At 46.8% G+C, this 18,625-nt stretch overlaps 1 long non-coding RNA gene across 1 annotated transcript; it reads left to right on the top strand.

The window, feature by feature from the left end:
• The first annotated feature begins 600 nt into the window (after positions 1-600).
• On the top strand, positions 601-10,882 carry LOC116443494. Its single transcript, XR_004239936.1, has 2 exons — positions 601-699; positions 9,442-10,882. It is a non-coding gene; the product is annotated as an uncharacterized LOC116443494 (long non-coding RNA).
• The last annotated feature ends 7,743 nt before the right edge of the window (positions 10,883-18,625 follow it).

Genomic DNA, 18,625 nt, shown 5'->3' with positions numbered 1-18,625 from the left:
TGTTAATTAAGAGACTTTGCAGTTCATGTTCCTTGATGTTCAAGTGTTAAATGTGACTTCTAAGTTCTAAACAGAGTTTAAGAGTTTAAATTACATTGAAAAACCCTGTGGTATTCATCTTTGAGTTCAGTTATATTCCAGAGAGAAAAAGCCCCTCACCCATAGCCAAGGTGCTATATTTAGAAAGCTGACCGGTAACCTGTCACCACGCTCCATAGTAACCATGAATTTTAATGAAGAGGTTTCCTGCCAGAAACTCAGATGACATCACCCAGAGACTGCACCCCTAATAATCAGCAAGCCATTGGTCAAAAGTGTAGCGGGCTCAGTTCATAACCGGGCAGAAACACCAATTAAGTGTAGTGGTTAGGTTCAAAATATCCATTACTTACTTATTTTGCTTCTGTGAGATAAGAATTAGGAGAAAGCAAAGCAGGCACAAAACTTAAAAGAATATAAAGACCTAAAAGAAAGAAAAAAAATCAGACTAAACCTTCAGAACACTTCTCTTCCCCCCACCTTTCTGCCACTGACAATGTAAAAAGACAACCCTTGGGATTTTCAGTCAGTTTACCACCTCTATAATAATCTTTTTCAGTTTACTTAGGGAGAGGAGTCTTTCTTGTTCATGCTATGGAGACATCGCCACAAGAAACAGTTCTCTCATGGCTTCAATATCACAGCAAGACAGCCGCCCAGGTAGGTTTTCTGCTCGCATGTGAAAGTCCCTTCCCTCGACTTACAGCTTTCCCCACAACTGTTTTTGAGGGTCCAATCTTGAGCTACTAGGGTACCATTTTAAGGATGAGCCATTCAGAAGAAAAGGTTCTCTTCACATATCTCTGGGAGCATCTTCAGCTCCAGGAACAGAGGCCCTCCTCCTCCCCTGGGAGCAAGGATCCTCATCACTTTCATCTCTAGGAACAGAGGTCTTCTCCTTCCCTGGGAGCAAGGGTCCTCATCAAATTACAGCTACTGTCATTTGCTTATTTCAGAACAGATACTTTTGCTCACAATTGCAATTTGAACGCTCCACCCCCCATGCTTTCACGAAATTACAGTGGGTACTCTGATGTATCATAGTCCATCACCATAGCTTTACAACAGAATTTCAGCTTCTAAGCTTGAAGCTCCTCTTTCTCCTCCCTCAGGGTTTCAGCTCTTCCTTCTTTGCTGACTTTGCTGTCTCTTTTTTTCACGTGCCTTCACCTTCCCTCTTCTTCTGACTTGGGAGAGGATTGATGTCTGCAGGCTTCATCTGTTCTGGAGGAAACTTACATCACTAAAAAAGGGTTAATCTCACCTGGGCCTTGCAGTGGAGTTCGCTTATCGCTGTTGGTCACATGATCTTTGCCGGGCAGTGGGCATCCTCAGATGAATCTTTGGCCGCACTGGAGGGGGGATGGTGGGGAGCTGGGCCACGCCATCTGCATGGAGCAGGGCTGGGGGGGGGGGGTGGGGGGGGGGGGGGGATGGAACAGGACCACGCCACAGCCGAACTGGCCAGGCCGAGCAAGGCCCAGCCCGGCCCCGCTAGGCCACCTGCAGCCCCCCGCCCCCCCCGCTACCTGTCCAAAGGCTGGAAGACAAGAGAGCTTTCCTGGGCTCTGTTCATTCTTAAATGTGGATCACAGAGGCGTGTCAAGCTTCTTAAGTGGCTTAAAAAGTTACCAATATTCAAACTAGCCAGCTAATAGGTTCTGTTAGGTCATAGAGGAAGCTGTAAGCACCTCTTTGGAAGATAATCACTTCCATGGCTATGCTAGACTATGACAGAAAGACTTTACATCATCCCCTGAACCAGGACCAATGAGTTGGACTTTGAAAAGAATTCCACCAATCATCTCGTACTTTGGAGGCAGGACAGTGGACGGTGATGGGAGGGGTTAGGGGAGCATAAAAACCTTGAACACAGACCAAGGAGTGCTCTTTGCCTGCTTCTTGCCAGTGTTGGTGGTTGCTCCTTTGCCTCTACAACACTTTTCTCAGGATTAGCCCAGGCAGAGCCCAGTGCTAGGGATCTTAGGCCTACTTGTTAAACTATTTCACTTGGGGCTAACCCAAGTGAGACCCAGCACTGTGGGTCTTTGCTTTGGGTGTCTAGCCTATTCTTGGCTGCAAGTGTCTTCAATTGCTGCAGATCCGAATGAGATTTTTTTAATTAAGAAATTCGGCTGTTTTGTTTAATAAATCAGTTTTTAATTTTCAAATTGAGTGTGGCCTCATTCCTGACACAAACACCCCAAAAAAGGGCTTGAGACACTAAACTTATCTAGTTTCTGAAAGAGGGGGAATCCCTCTTTTGGCCCCAGATGCATGGCTGCAAACAATGGTTCTTTCCCACAGCAAAGAAAGCTTTCCACTCTAGTGTATCCTGGGCAGCTTGGGGGAGACCTTTGGGAGTCCAAGGCCAGCCAGAGCCCTACTTCCTGGCAGCTTTTGTCTGGGAGAAATCCACCGACATTCCCAAATTTAGAAGGCAGAATCCGACATTCCGCGCTGGGTGCCTGGGCTGCACACAATAGCTCTTTTCCACAGCAAGGAAAATATCCTAGTATCCTAGTATCTTGGGGGCAGTTCAAAAGGAGGCCCCTGGGATTCCAAGGAAAGCCAAAATCCTACTTCCAGGAAGCTTTCCTCTGGGAGAAATCCTCTGACATTGGCCAATTTAAGAGGCAGAATCTCACTTTGGGCCCCAGCAAACTATGGTCCTTTTCCACAGCAAGGAAAGCTTTCCACCCCAGTTTCCCAGGGGCAGTTGGGAGGAGGCCCCCAGGAGTACAAGGCCAGCCAGAGCCCTAGATTCTGGCAGCTTTTGTCTGGGAGGAATCCTCTAGTGTTTGCCATTTGATGACGCATGATCCGAATTTCATCCTTGGATACCTGGGTGCGAACAATGGGTCTTTTCCACAGCAAGGAAAGCTTTCCACCCAAGTGCCTTGGGGGCAGTTGGGAGGAGGTCTTCGGGAGTCCAAGGTCTGCCAGAGCCCTAGTTCCTGGCAGATTTCATCTGGGCAAAATCCTTTGGGACTCACCATTTGAGGATTCTGAGTTCCACTTTTGGACCCTGGCGCCCAGGCTGCCAATGATGCCTCTTTTTCACAGCAAGGAAAACTTTCTACCCTAGTGTATCCAGGGCAGTTCAGAGGAGGCCCCTGGGAGTCCAAGCCCAGCCAGAGTCCTATTTCCAGGCAGCTTTCTTCTGGGAGAAATCCTCCGGTGTTTGCCATTTGAGAAGGTGGGATCCTGCTTTTGGCCCTGGGAATCTTGGAAAAAATGATTGCTCTTTTCCAAAACAGGAAAGCTTTCCACCCCAGTTTCTCAGGGGCAGTTCAGAGGAGGCCCTCATGAGTCCAAGGCCTGTCAGAGCCCTGCTTCCTGACAGCTTATGTTTTGGAGAAATCCTGTGATATTCACCATTTAAGGAGGAGGGATCCCACTTTCATCCCTGGACACCTGGGTGTGAATGATGGCTCTTTTCCACAGCAAGAAAAGCTTTCAACCATAGTGTCTCAGGGGCAGTTTGGAGAAAGCCCCTGGAAGTCCAAGGCCTGCCAGAGCCCTGGGTCCAGGCTGGTCTCCTCCAGGAGGAGTCTTCTGACATTTCCCATTTTATGTGGCAGGATCCCACTTTCGGCCCCAGGTGTCTGGGTGGGAACAATGGCTCTTTTTTCACAGCACAGAAAGCTTTCTACCCTAGTGTTTCATTGGCAGTTTGGGAGGAGGCCTCCAGGAGTCCAAGGCCAGCCAGAGCCGTACTTTGTGGCAGTTGTTGTCTGGGAGAAATCCTCCAACATTCACCATTTGAGGAGGCAGGATCCCAATTTCAGCCCTTGGTGTGAACTATAGCTCTTTAGACCAGTAAGAAAGCTTTCACACCCGAGTGTCTGGGGGGCAGTTCAGAGGAAGCCCACAGGAATCCAAGGCCAGCCAGGGCCCTAGTTTCTGGCAGCTTTCTTCTGGGAGAAATCCTGTGATATTCACCATTTGAGGAGGCCAAATCCCACTTTTTGCTCCGGGTGCCTGGGCACAAACAATTGGTCTTTTCCACAGCAAGGGAACTTTTCCACCCTAGAGTCTAGGGGACTGTTCCAGTTTGGCCAAATTTAGAAATATATCCTCTGAGAAAAGGCAGGTTACAACCATCCCTCCCACACCAGGTTCGGGAAAAAAATAAATTTTCCTCAAAGGAAAGTGAAAGAGATAAAAACTTGTCGAATTTCCCACGTGTTCACTCGTTGGAGGCAATAACTTTCAGGGATGGGACTACATGATTACACAAATTTATTGTTTAAAATAACAAAACACATCAGTCAAGGTGTGAGATTTTACAATACCTCTGAATAATGGTGACTAGTCCCAAGATTTAGAGTTACATCGTCATTTATAACTTTCTAATCCAATAGGCACTTAAAACGACACTTTGTTTTGGATTTATGACCTATCACCTGTGGCACTTCTCACTGCAATGCAGCTATGTCTTGACCAATAACTTCTCATGTCACGTACACACAGATGTCTCTATTATACCATCTACATTCTTAACTTAAACTATATAAAATCACGCTATTATATTTAAAACCCTCCACCAGAACACCCAGTGTACATTTTTACTTATAACTATAGGAACACAGGCTTGTAATCCTTTTGCTTAAGATCTATAAATCTCTGTCAATTAAGCCAGACCTAGTCTCTTCCAGGGTTGTAAATCAAAGCCTCCTTTAATTGCAGGAGTTTCTACTCCTCTGTCTCCCACAAAAACTATTTAACAAACACACAGGAAAAGGATAATGATGCTAAATAATAAAACCCCTCACTCTGCTGAGAGAAACCTGGGAAAATTTCAGAGTCCTTCCGTAGATCTCTCTCTCCCCCTCCTTGGAGCTGGGACGGGCTGGTGGGCCCACCTCTGGGGCCAAGACCTTGGTGGAAATTCCTCCCAATGTATTCTGATGTTGAAACAATCCAGCGGAGAAAAAAAAAAAAGAAAAAAAAATAAAGTCCCAGGGAAACAGAAGTTCAACTCTCTTTCTCTCTCTGGAGAAAGAAAAAAGAGCTGAAAAACTGGCTGAAAGCAAGCAGGGTGCTTTCCCCTCTCTCGCTCTGCTGCTGCAGCTGAAAAAAGTCTCTATCTCTGTGTGACCTTGAACAAGCTGCAAACTGCTTTGAAGAAGTTTTGCTCAGGTTTTCCTCCCCCCTCTCAGGCTCAGTTTAAAGGCACAGAAAGGCACTAAATTAATTTCTGGGCATGGGGCAGTGATAGGGGATACACATCACAAAGTCACCCCAAGACAGGACCGTTCAGAGGAGGACCCCAGGTGTCCAAGGCCAGCTGGAGCTCTAGTTCCTGGCAGCTTTCATCTAGGAGAAATCCTCTGATGCTCACCATTTGAAGAGTCAGAATCCCACTTTCAGACCTGGACGCTGAGCTTCCAAGCATGGCTCTTTTCCACAGCAAGGAAAGCCTTCCACCCAAGTGTCTCAGGGGCAGTTGGGAGAAGGCCCTCACAAGTCCAAGGACAGCTAGAGCCCTAGATCCTGAAGCTTTCCTCTTGGAGAAATCCTCTAACATTCGTGATTTTATGTGGCAGGATCCCTCTTTCGGCCCTGGGCACCTGGTCTGCCAGCGATGGCTTCTTTCCACAGCAAGGAAAGCTTTTCACCCAAGTGTCTCAGGGGCAGTTCAGAGGAGGCCCCCAGGAGTCCAAGGCCAGCCAGAGCCCTAGTTGCTGGCAGATTTCCCCTGGGAGAAATCCTCCAACATTCCCCATTTCAGGAGGCAGGATCCCTCTTTTGGCCCAAGATGCCTGGTCTGCCAGCAGTGGCACTTTTCCACAACAAGGAAAACTTTCCACCCTACAGTCTGGGGGGCAGTTCAGAGGAGGCCCACAGGAGTCCAAGGCCCATCAGAGCCCTACTTCCGGGCATCCTACATTTTGGAGAAATCCTGCGACATTTGCCATTTGAGTAGGTGGGATCCCACTAATTGGCCTCACACACCTAGGCTTGACCAATGGCTCTTTTCCACAGCAAGTGAAGCTTTACACCAAGTGCCTCAGGGGCAGTTCAGAGGTGGCTCCCGGGAGTCCAAGGCCTGCCAGAGCCCTAGTGCCTGACAACTTACTTCTTGGAGAAAGCCTCCAATATTTGCCATTTGAGGAGGTGGAATCCCACATTTGGCCCTGGGCATCTGGGCTAAAAATGATTGCTATTTTCCAAAGAAAGTTAAGTTTTCCACCCTAGTGTCTCATTGGCAGTTTGGAGGGGTCCCACAGGAGTCCAAGGCCAGCCAGAGCCCCAGTTTCCAGCAGATTTCTTCTGAAAGAAATCCTCCCATGTTCACCATTTGAGGAGGCCAAATCCCACTTTCAGCCCTAGGTGCCTGGACTGTCAATGATGCCTCTTTTCCACAGCAAGAAAAGCTTTCCCCCAAAGTCTCTCGGGAGCAGTTCAGAGGAGGCCCCTGGGAGTCCAAGCCCAGCCAGAGTCCTATTTCCAGGTAGCTTTCCTCTGGGAGAAAACCTCCAACATTTGCCATATTTGTGGATTGAGTGAGAGCTTTAGACGAGCCCTGCCTTAGGCTCAGATTTTTAGCAGGAGCTCTGTTTAGGTGACTGTTCCGGTTTGGCCAAATTTAGAAATATATCCTCTGAGAGAAGGCACAACCACCCCTCCCCCACCAGGTTCGGGAAAAGATAGATTTTCCTCGAAGGAAAGTGAAGGAGATAAAACTATTTATTTAACAAACACATGGGAAAAAAGAAAATAATGCTAAATAATGCTAAATAATAAAATCTCTCGCTGTGGAGGAAAAACCTGGGAAAAAGTGTTAGAGTCCTCCCTTTGGTCTCCTTGGAGCTGGGGCTTGGCCCAGGGCCAGGCCCTCTGTGCCCGGTGGAAAGTCCTCCTGATGTGCTCTGAGGTTGAAAGCAGTCCAGTAGAAAAGGGAGAAAATCTGGAATTCCAGGGAAGGAAAAACAAAGTTCAAGTCTCAGTCTCTCTCTGGAGAACAAGAAACTGAAACAACTGGCTAAAAGCTGACTGAAAAGCAGCAAGCTGGGTGCTTCCTCACTCCCCTGTGGCAGCTGGGAAAAACCTGCTATCTCTATGTGACCTTGAACAAGCTGCAAACTGCTTTGAAAAAGTTTTGCTCAGTTTTTTCCTTCCCCCTCTCAGGCTCAGTTCAGAGGCATAGAAAGGCACAAAGTTAATTTCTGGGCAGGGGCGGCGATATGGGATACACATCATAAAGTCACCCCAAGACAGTGACCTGCACCTAAATCACTCTTGCTCGCTGGTTCTTAAGAATGGCTGATTTAGGTCTATTATAAAATGGATTATTTATTGAATAGACATGAGGTAACAGACAAAAGGCCTTAAACAGAGTTACTTACTACACAGTATAAAACAAAAGAACTACTAGCAGATTACATAAAACAGTGCACTACATAAAGGTACCTATATTATAGCTAGCAAAGAAATAGTATAGATTAGGAGTCAATGTAATTTACCACCAAACTGATGATAGTGTACACAGATTCCTTTCACTCAACCCCCAAAAGAGTAACCCCAAAGCAGTGTCCCAACTTCAGGGGAAAGCCCCACACATTTCTAGGGAATGTGCAGAAGACTTCTGCTTTATGAAAGTTTGGTGTAGCTTTTTTAGTTTGTAAAGTGAAGTGTCTGTCAGTCAGAAATTCCAGCTTATCTTTCCATATCTGCTTCCACAGCAAGATGTTTAGTGTCAGCTAAAAGCATCAATCCCATGGCAGCAAAATAACTCACTACAAGGCAAACTGCCCTGATTGAGTTACTTCACCAATGCTCGTGTGAAGCTCATGTGAGCGCAAGATGCCCTGCATTATTGCACCAGCTAAGAAACAATAGATAAACTCTCCTGTGGTGGGGCCAGATGTCTTGCTAAAGTAAGGCAAGCCCAGGGAAGAAAGGGATAGGTAGATCAGAGGTGGGGGATGGGCATTCAGGGTAATACAAGGTATTTGCCTTTCCTTGGCTTGCCTTTTTCACCCCTTCCTGGCCTGACTTTGCCTTCCATACCCATCCCCTCTCTATTCTTGCCTTTCCTTTCCTTCTCAAAACTCGCATTGCCTTACTGACCCCTCTGTGTCCCTCCCTTTCTCTTCCTTACTCTCCATTGCCTTGCACTGACTTGCTCAGCCATCCCCTACCTTGACTTCCCTACTGCTTTTTTCCTGGCATTGCTGTGCATTGCCTGTTCCTCTTAGGACACTCATTGCCTTGCCTATCTAGCACATCCCTTGCCTCATGCTGCCTAACACTCCCCTGGCTTGCATTGCCCTGCATGCTCATATCCCACTGTGACATGCCTGATGATTTCTTTCCCTGGCCTGGCATTGCCTTGCCTGCCCTTCTTTCGAATTCCTTTGCCTTGCCTACCCACACCTTGCATTGCATTATTGACCCCTCTGTATCCTTCCCTTGCCCTTCCTTCCTGTCCATTACCTTGCATTGCCTGGCTAACCTGCCCCCCACCTTGACTTCCCTAATGCTTTTTGCCTGTGCCTCTCATTGCCTTGCCTAACCCTCCTTTAGCTCCGCTTTGCCTTTCATTTCCTTGTCATTCCCGACAATCCCTTGCCTTTCCTTCTATATCCCAACCTTTGATTGCCTTGCCCAGGCTTCCAAATAATTCCCTCGCACTTCCTACCATGGCATTGCCTGGCATTGCCTTGCTCACCCATCTACCACCTAGACTTCCCTAGCTCGTTTTTCGAGTCCTTGCCTTGTTGCCTGCTCCTCACATTGCCTTCACAGAGTCCCAGGGTTTCAGGAGCAGATTAGAGGTGACCCACACAAGATCAGGGCCGGCCAGACCTGTCTGTCCTGGCAGGTTTTCTCTGGCAGAAATACTGTGATGTAACACTCACTTACCTTGCCTTGTTAGACCAACAGTTTCCTTGCCTTGCCCTACTAACCCTCCCTTCCCTTGTATTACCTTGCATGCCCATCCCCCACCCTTGGCCTGCCTACTGCTTTCCTCCTTGATCTTGCCTTGCCAGGCCTATACCTTGTTTGCATTTCCTTGCCCTTGCCATTTGTGCAATCTGATGTGGCTGACAGCTGGTCTTAAGACCTCACAGAGCTTGATTTAAAAACAGTAAAAATCTACCCATGAGAAACTGTAGTCACAGTGAAAGCCACAGATGATAATCAATGAAAGAAAATGTTCCTGCTATGGAACATCAAGACTGTATAAGAGGAAACTTGCATATAATATGTAATTAATTGCTTGTATAGCTAACTGTATTGCTGTTTGAATGGTCATTGTTTTTTAGACAGCCCTGTCATTGTTTGCTAAGCAGCCAATCATAATGAACCACTGTAACTGTGAAGAGGTATAAGAGTAATAGCTGAGAATAATAAAAATCTTTGCTTCTTATGGCTTTGGATTACAGTAAGTGTGTGTCGTGTGTCCATCTCCACTGCAACAAATGGTGATCCCCTGACGTGATTCCTGGACCCAGGACGTGGTTGGGAGCAAAAGGGAAGCATGATCCAAAGAGCCTGCCTGGAGAGCAGGAAGCCTGCTTCGATAGCAGGGAGTTTTGGCTGGGTGAAGTGCCAAGGTGACAGGTGGCCAACACAGCTTTGAGAGCAGAGGGTTCTGCTATTGACCTGGGTCAAGACTTTGCCACCTTAATGGAAGACCTTAATTCATTGAGGTGAGCTGTTGGCAACAATTTTTATATGGGGAATAATTTGACTAGCCAAGAAAAGACTGTGCTGTCTACATGGAAATCTTGTTAAAAAGCACAGGTGCTAGCACTGCAGACTATGCACTGAGAAGTATATTATTGTGGGTGAAATCTCATTATTTTCCAGCAGATGGGAGTGTTGCTTTCAGTATAAGCTCCTGGAATGCTGTTGCGGAAAAGCTGTGGGAGGCTGTTTCTCGTGGAAACAAAGAGGCACAGAGGTTAGCAACAAGCTGGCGTCTGCTCTTTGAAACTTTAAAACAATGAAAAAAACAGCAGGAAAAAGCAGAGGGAGGGCAGCTCAGTGAAAAGGCAGAAGTAACTCCTACAGAAGACGATCTGATGGAACTAGAGGAGGAGACAGGAAAGGGCAGCTCCTGATATGCCTGAGACTCAAAAGGCTTTTGTTGAAAACTGCAATCCTGATAAAAAGTTGTATTCCTCCCCGAAAGACTATGTGCCACCAACCTATCCTTCTCCTAGAGAACTTGTGCAGCAGATGCAAATATATCCCTCGCCTGCTGATCAGCTGGCAGAGATAACTTTAAAAGAACAGAGAGCAGATATTACTGCACTGCCTGCTCCTACAGCTTCCCCGCCTCTATCTCCACTGCCTGCACAGCCACTCACGAAACAATTCTCACAGTTTTTTCCACCACTGCCAAAGGACAGTGACACTGACAGTGACAGTGGGGATGAGAGGGAGATTAAACAGAGACTCTCAGAAGTCGCATCAGGGCAGGAGTGTTCTCAGGAAAGCGAGTGTGGCCTTCGCCACTCTAAAAAAGCTTGGAAAAGCAGACCTTGGACACTGCCTCCTTGTCAGGTGACAGTGCAGCCGAGACAGCCTGGTTGGTTTTGGGAGCAAGTCAAATAAAACGCTCTAGAGTATGGAGAGTGGGAGCTGGTTGAAAAGCTGGCTATGCCTAATGCCAGGGGGAGTGCTAGTGCTGGTGCCAGTGCAGAGGAAGATGCTCAGGTGTATCCAGTGTTTAAAGCTTCACCAGGATCTAATCAACAAGATAGCCATAGTGTGATTGCATGGAAAGTGGTTCAGGATTTACAGATGAGAATTGCTAAATATGGTCTGGGGTCTCAAGAAGTTATGCAAATAATTTGGGTAATAAATACTTACCTGATATTAAGCATCTTGCTCAAGTGTTATTTCAACCTGTGCAATTTGGGGTTTTTGAGAGTCACTGGAAACAGATGGCAGAGAGAGCTGCACTGGAAAATATGCATTGGCCACAAGATGATCCTAGATGTGCAGTTGGATCTGATGCCCTAATGGGAGGAAATGCATTTGCTAACCCTGATTTGCAAGCTAGATGGCATCCTTCAATTCTCGAACAGTGCCAAAAAATAGGTATGGGTGCATTGATAAAACCCATGGAAATGGCCTCTCCCAAACCTCGATATGTAAAAATAATACAGGGAACAAAAGAGTAGTTTCTGCAATTTGTAGAAAAGTTTGCTGCATCATTGGAGAGACAGGTAGAAGATGAAAATCTAAGACAGGTGTTATGTAAACAGTTGGCTCAGGATGATGCAAATGAAGATTGTAGGTGATTGATAGCCTTCTGGGGGACTCTAACAGATATGGTTAACAGATATGGTTACAGCTTGTTCTAAGGTTAGGTCTGTGGAACATAAAATATCTGCTTTAGCAGCTGTTTTGCAACCACCTCAGAAATGTTTTGCATGCAGACAGCAAGGGCACTTGAAAGCTAATTGTAAACAGAACCAAGCAGGGCAGAAACAGAAAGGGACGGGGAGAGCAGGAGTTTTTTCTTGTAATCAATGTGGGAAACCTGGCCATTATGCAAAACAGTGTAAATCTAAATATCATGCTAATGGTCAATTTTTGGGAAACTTGGGAAACGGAAGAAAAGTGCAAAGGGGAAGGGCACGCAGACACAAGTAATTCCCTCTTGTTGACTCCGGCGAGGGAAGACATGCAGACAATCAATGTGATTGATAGAGCAAGCTTCAGTTTATTGGAATCAGGATTCTGCTTTTATACACTGAAATATGCATACTTGTCACTTCTCTATTGGCGCTGGATAAAAAGCTGCACGTATTGCTTTATGTTGCGATTTGGGAAATCAGGGTTCTTCCTCATCTCTCATGGTCAGTACATCTTGTCAGCACGTCCTGTTTCTTATCCATAACAGTATTGTCAAGAACACTGTATCTGTGTCCTTGACTTCCTTCTTTATTCTCATGGTTTCTGTTCTCATTATTTCCTTTTTCTGTAGCTAGCAAAAGGCCTACAAAGGCCTGCTGATTTCTGCAGCTAGCAAGAGGCCTGCTGATTTCTGCAGTTAGCAAGAGGCCTGCTTATGTCAAGCTAAAAAGGTGTTTGCTTGTACAGCTCTTCCAGGGACCCATGTCCCTGATCCTCCAACCATTCCTCAACAATTCCCCAGGCATGCTGCCAAATCAGGGCATGCTGCCAATGCAGGCTTACTCAGTCAACTCAGTGGGAGCACAAAAGGAGCCGCCGGCGTGGATGTTTCCACCGCCACAACAGTAAATTTGAACTCTTGCCAAGTACACAAGGTTCCCTTGAATGCTTATGGGCCTTTAGGCCAGGGGCTGAGTGCATTGCTTGTGGGAAGATCGAGCGCTACTCTTCAGGGGATCTTTGTGGAGTCATTGAAGCTGATTTTACAGGACAAATTTGTGCTATGGTTTCTACTCCTACACCTCAAGTTACTATTCCAGAAAAGACTCACATTGCTCAACCTGTGCCTTTTAAGTCATGTGTTCCCAGGACAGAACAACAAATTCATGGAGATGGAGCCTTTGGATCCACCGGAACACCACAGGTTTTCTGGGCCAAAGACATCTCTGGTCAGCGACCGCATATGAGGTTTACCCTCACTTTACCAGGTGCCAACCCATTGCACATTCAACTTTGAAGTTTAATTGATACAGGTGCTGATATCTCCATCGTTTCTTTTTCTGCATGGCCTCCTGCCTGGCCTTTGACTCCTGTGGGGTCAGCCATCGCAGGATTGGGAGGAACAACACAAAGTTACTTAAGCACACAACCTGTACTAGTCAAAAATGAGGAAAGACAAGCAGCCACAATTCGACCTTATGTTGCAGCAGCACCATTGAACCTATGGGGACAGGATGTGTTAGCAGCCTGGAGGGGTGTGAATTGGCACAGATTTTTGATAGGGGCTTGTAGTGGTTTGCTCCAAAATACTCATTACTATTTACTTTCTGTGAGATAAGAATTAGGAGAAACTAATTGCAGAATGGCACACAGTACCCTATTCTGCCTTTGCAGTGGCTCACAGAATGGCTGATCTGGGAAAACCAGTGGCCCCTATCAAAGGAGAAATTAGCTGCCCTTCACAAATTGGTTCAAGAACAATTGCAGCAGGGACATATTGAACCATCTACAAGTCCTTGGAACACACCTATTTTTGTAATTAAGAAAAAGTCAGGGAAATGGAGTTCGCTACACGACCTCAGAAATATTAATGCAGTGATGGAAAGCATGGGGGCACTGCAACCTGGAATCCCCTCACCTACAATGATATCTACATGGTGGGACATTTTAATTGTTGATTTAAAAGATTGTTTTTTCACAATTCCATTGCAACCTCAGGACATAACAAAATTTGCTTTCACTGTACCTTCAATTAATAATGCTGAACCTGTAAAAGGGTATCAATGGAGGGTGTTACCTCAAGGTATGAAAAATAGCCCCGCTATTTGTCAATGGTATGTAGCACAAGCTTTATCTGGAATTTGTGAACAGTTTCTTGGTTCATATTGCTATCATTATATGGATGATATAGCAACACCAACTCAGGAAGAATTGCTGAAGATACAACCCCAATTACTTTCTGCCTTGCATTCCTATGGATTACAGGTGGCTCCAGAAAAAGTAGAACAACACCCTCCTTGGAAATATTTGGGAGTCAAAATCCTGGAACAAATGATACAGCATGAAAATGTACTATTTCAAAATTCCATTAAAACTTTAAATGATGCTCAAATATTGTTAGGTATCATCAATTGGTTACATCCTTACTTGGGACTAACCACAGCACAGTTGTCTCCTTTGTTTGATACGTTGAAAGGAGACCCAGATTTAAATTCGCCTCGAACCCTGACTCCTGAAGCATAGCAAGCACTGGATGGGGTCCAGCATGCTGTTTCCACAAGACAAGTCTACAGAATAGATCCCTCTATTGATACGACTGTTTTTATTACCATTCCAGATCTTCATCCTACAGGTATCTTTGGCCAGTGGAATGACCAGTGGACTGAACCATTGCATATTTTAGAGTGGATTTTTTTATTTCGTCAACCAAAAAACACGGCCCCTACATTGTTTGAATTAATTGCTCAATTGATAATTCAGTGTCAGCAACGATGCTTGTAACTCATGACCAAAGACCCTGAAAAAATCGTACTTCCAGTAGAACAAGATTATTTTGAGTGGAGCTTTGCTAATAGCGCTTCACTACAAACAGCATTACAAAGTTTTTTGGGACAAATTGCTTATCATTTGCCCTGTCATAAACTATTGCAGTTAGCAAAGTGACTTCTTTGACTTTGCGTCCAAAAAATAGCCAAGTACCACTACAGGGACCTACTGTTTTTACAGACAGGTCAGGGAAAACTGGGAAGGCAATTGTCACCTAGAAGGATGATTCTGGATGGCAAGTGATAGAGGGTTATGAGTCAGGCTCTGCTCAGCTTGTTGAATTAAGGACTGTGACCATGGCATTTCAGCATTTTTCTCATGTCCCATTGAACCTAGTTACTGATTCTGCCAATGTTGCAGATATTGCACAGAGTTTAGATTGCTCACTTTTGAAAGAAGTTAATAATGTTGTTTTGTTTTCATTATTGAAATCTTTGTGGTCTGAAATTCAAGATCAAATGCATCCTTACTACATTTTGCACATATGAAGTCATACTACATTATCAGGTTTTATGGCAGAAGGTAACTCTAGGGCTGATAAGCTTGCTAATCCTGTATGGGTAGCGCCTCAGCCCTATCCTTTGACTTCCTTACTTATCCGTGTCCATCCCTTGCCCTTCCTACCACTCCATTGCCTTGCATGGATTTGCTCGCCCAACCTCCACATTTCCTACCCTATCACTTTTTTCTTGGCCTTGTCGTGCATTGCCTGTTCCACTTAGGACACTTGTTACCTTGCCAATCCCTCCCTTGTCTTGCCTTGCCTTTCCTACCAAACCTCTCATTTCCTTGTCATTCCTGACCATTCCTTTGCTTTGCCTTGCTTTCCCACGCCTTCATTGCCTCTCTGCCCGCTCTGTAGCCTTCCCTTGACCTTCCTACCATGCCTTGCATTGACTTGCTCACGCATCCCCCAAGTAGACTTACCCACCCATTTTGCCAGGTCCAGTCTTGCCTTTCCTTTTTCTTCTAGGACTCTCACTGCCTCACCTATCTCTCACTTGCCTTGCCCTGCCTTGCCTCACAAAGCCACCACTTTACTTGCCTTGCCTTTCAACCCCTTCCTGGCCTTGCATTACCTTGCTCAAACCTCCCCCACCTTGAATTCAATACCCCTTTACTCCTGGCATTTCCTGGCCTTGCCTTGCCCTGCCTGCTCTTTCCTAGGACTCTCAAGGCCTTCACAGACTCCCAGTGTGTCAGGAACAGATGAGAGGCAGCCCAGGGGAGGTCATGTCCAGCCAGATATATTTGTCCTGGAGGCTTTTGTCTGGCACCAATCCTTGTAGGGCTTGAATTTTGGACAGGCAATCCACATTTCCCCCTGGGCTCTGGGACCAGAAAGACATTGTTCTTTCCCAGAGGAAGGAAAGAACATAGCCCCAGTGGTTTAGGTGCAGGTTAGAGGTGGCCCATGTGAGATCATGGTGGACCAGACCAGGACACGGAGCGGTCAGTAAGGGTCAATGAGGCAAGGGAAGGGATGATCAGGAATTGTCAGGATATGCGGGGTTGGGTAGGAAAGGCATGTTAACATAAGAGAGGGGTAGGCAAGGCAATGAGAGTCATTGGGGAAGAGGATCAGGCAAGACAAAGCCCGGAAAAAAGGGGTGGGTATGGGGAATTATAAGAGAATTAGGTTGTGAGCTGTAAACTCTGCCTGCAGAGGCACATGGCAGAACAAAGGAGCACATGGCGGCACAAAGAGGCTTGTCTCCACCGGATCCAGGGGGGAGGAGGTGTCACATGGCAGACCCCTACAGAGAGGAGCCTGCCGGGAGCTGACAAACGAGTGAACAGCGAGTGATCATCTCATAAAAGGACATTGAGAAAGTATGTTGCTGATGTGGCAGCCTGGGATAGGTCACGTCATATATGGAAATACTGTGCCTTAGAAAAGTGTATAAAACCAACTCACTCCTTTGAATAAATGATTCTGATTCCCTGCCAGTCTGGGTCCGTGGTTCAATTGCCGACAGTAGGGAAGTCGAAATGATGGATGAGTGGAAAAGCCAGTGCAAGGCAATGGAGTAGCAGGAAGGGCATCCTCCAGGAGAGCAGCTGCTGGAGGTTGGCAACGGGAGCTGCGAGGGTGAAAACAAGGAGAAGTCTTTCTTAGAAGAAAGGCACAGAGCCACAGTGTGATGTGCTCCTTTTGAAGGCTGCTTGGAGGAGGGGTACTTTAGGAAAGCCTTCTGCTTTGACGCTGTTACAATCTGGTTTAGACCCAGGAAAGCAAAGCAAGCTAAATCTCTGAGCATAAACTGGAAAGAACCTGGAAGGTTCAAAATATCCCCAGAAATGAGTTTAAAACCAAATGAGGTTAGATGTTGTTGCCAAAAAATGGATGTATTTTATTTGATAGTAAAAGAGGCAAAGAGAAGGGAAGAGAAAAGAAAGAGAGAAAGGAGTGTGCGTGGGGGGTGAGGGAACAGGGAGACGTGACAGGGGTTAGATGGGAGCATATCACCCATCTGAGGGTCCCAACGACGTCTCGTTGCTCCCCTCCATCTGGTCTGCTGGTGGTGAGGGTCCCCCGTTGCTGCTGTGGCCATGCCACTACATGCTGCCACACGCCACACGCCGCCACATGCCACCACACGCCGCCACACACCGCCACACGCCGCCACACGTGGCCACACGCTGGAGAGTGCAGAATCCTGTGGGTTAATATACACTTTGGGCCAGGTGGGAACACCCATGTGCCTCCTCTTGCAGAGGCTAGCTTGACACTGTCCCTTGCAACACTGAGGGTCTGTTGCATCATCTCTGGTGCTCTGGTGCAGGGTCTGGGGACCCCTTTGAGGGGGGCCCCTTTGATGAGCCATGTCACCCCCTTCTGCTGTGGATAAGCTTTCCCCTCCCTGGGTGAGGGCCCCACAGCTGGGCTCCTTTGCACAGTTGGAGGATGGGCAGTCACTGCGCCTCTGACCAGAGGCTTTTCCAAGATACCCAGAGCCTCTCCTCCCTCCACCCCTTGGTGCGAGGGTCTGTTCGAGCCTGGCAGCTGATAGCCCTGGGGCTGTGGTCCTCATCTTGAAGGTGTTAAGCCTATGCTCAGTGAATGTCCCCAGCCCTGAGTTGTTACTTTATCTTATCTTCATCAGCGAGCAGTGTCAGGCCTCAGGGCCCCATTCAGGGTGTGGGAGTCTTCTCTTCAGCTTTTGTAATACAGTTTTAAAAGTCCTTTAAGAAAATGTTTAAGTCATAAAATATAATATTTCAGTCTCTGACAGATGTGTGCTCCCGGGTGAGCTCTAGCTGCAGGGACTCTGCAACGCTAAATGACTAGGAAAGTGCTTATGTTCACGCTGTGGGATGAAGCGCGATGGCTGCACATTCCTTTCTGGAGCAGCAAGGACACTCTCAGCCCACTCGGCTTGTGAATGAGCCCTTGTTGGAATTCTGCAATTCTGTGCACAGCACACACATGCCCGGTTCTCTGCGGCTTCGTTCTTCACCTTACATTGTCTGAACAGAAGAGAAACCCAGCCACGGCATTCCACTCAGCCGCTCTTCTGCATGCGTACTGCCCACACGCACACGGGTGCTGTGCTCGGTTTTCCCTCAGCTTGAGGCACCAGGATGCCCTTTGCATTTCACAGCATCCACACTGTCTACTCAGCTGTCGCTCTGTGAAATGTGCCGGGGGAGGAGCACTTGCTGGATGAGTCTTTCAATATGGATGTTTTTTTATCGGAGCAGATTGGCGTTCCAGAGAGCTGACAAAGGACGTGCAGATCACCACAGATTTAGTGGAGGTTTTGGGATTGATGAGTATTGAGTTTGTCACCTGAATGCTGTCCAAACTCAACGTATGATTCGGAATGGGGAGGCCAGCAAAAGCTTTTTGTGGTGGATCTTTTTCCCAGCAGAGCTGTACTCTGGAGACTGTTCGGTTTCGCTTTAGACTTCGCGCTTGTGCTCTTCAGCAGCTTGTTTTGCCTGATTTTTTTGCTGCAAGGTGAATGCGGCGGCCAGAGATGGGATTTTGTTCTTAGACCTTTGCGATAGGAATAGCAGTTGGTTTTCTTTCAACGTTAGAAGCTAGACTGTGCTTGCAGGAAGAATTGGGACAGTACATATAACTAAGAAGAAGGGACCATAGCCGCGGTGCGTCGTGTGTTACATTGCTGCCAGGAGAAAGTACAATCCAGCAGGTGCTTCTGTCCCGGTGCTTGGTTTTTGTGTTTGGATTTACCGGAACACGTTGCTCTCTGCCTAACTGAAATTCATGACGGTCCACAGCGCTGAGGAGGTAAGTGCAGAGAACCGTAGTTTGTGACCGCAATTCACAGGCAGCAAGGAGATAGTGACTGTTAATTTGATGTGACAAGAATAAAAGTTTGCCAGTGTAAGGGGCAAGGGAAAAGCAAGCTCTCCGTCCTGGCAGATTTAAGGTTTCAAAGTGGGATCTGACACAGTGGAAATGTGT

Source organism: Corvus moneduloides, chromosome 4 (genome assembly GCF_009650955.1).
Source record: "Corvus moneduloides isolate bCorMon1 chromosome 4, bCorMon1.pri, whole genome shotgun sequence".
Lineage (NCBI taxonomy): Eukaryota > Metazoa > Chordata > Aves > Passeriformes > Corvidae > Corvus > Corvus moneduloides.
Note: the sequence above shows the minus strand (reverse complement) of the source record. Positions and strands in the feature narration are given on the sequence as shown.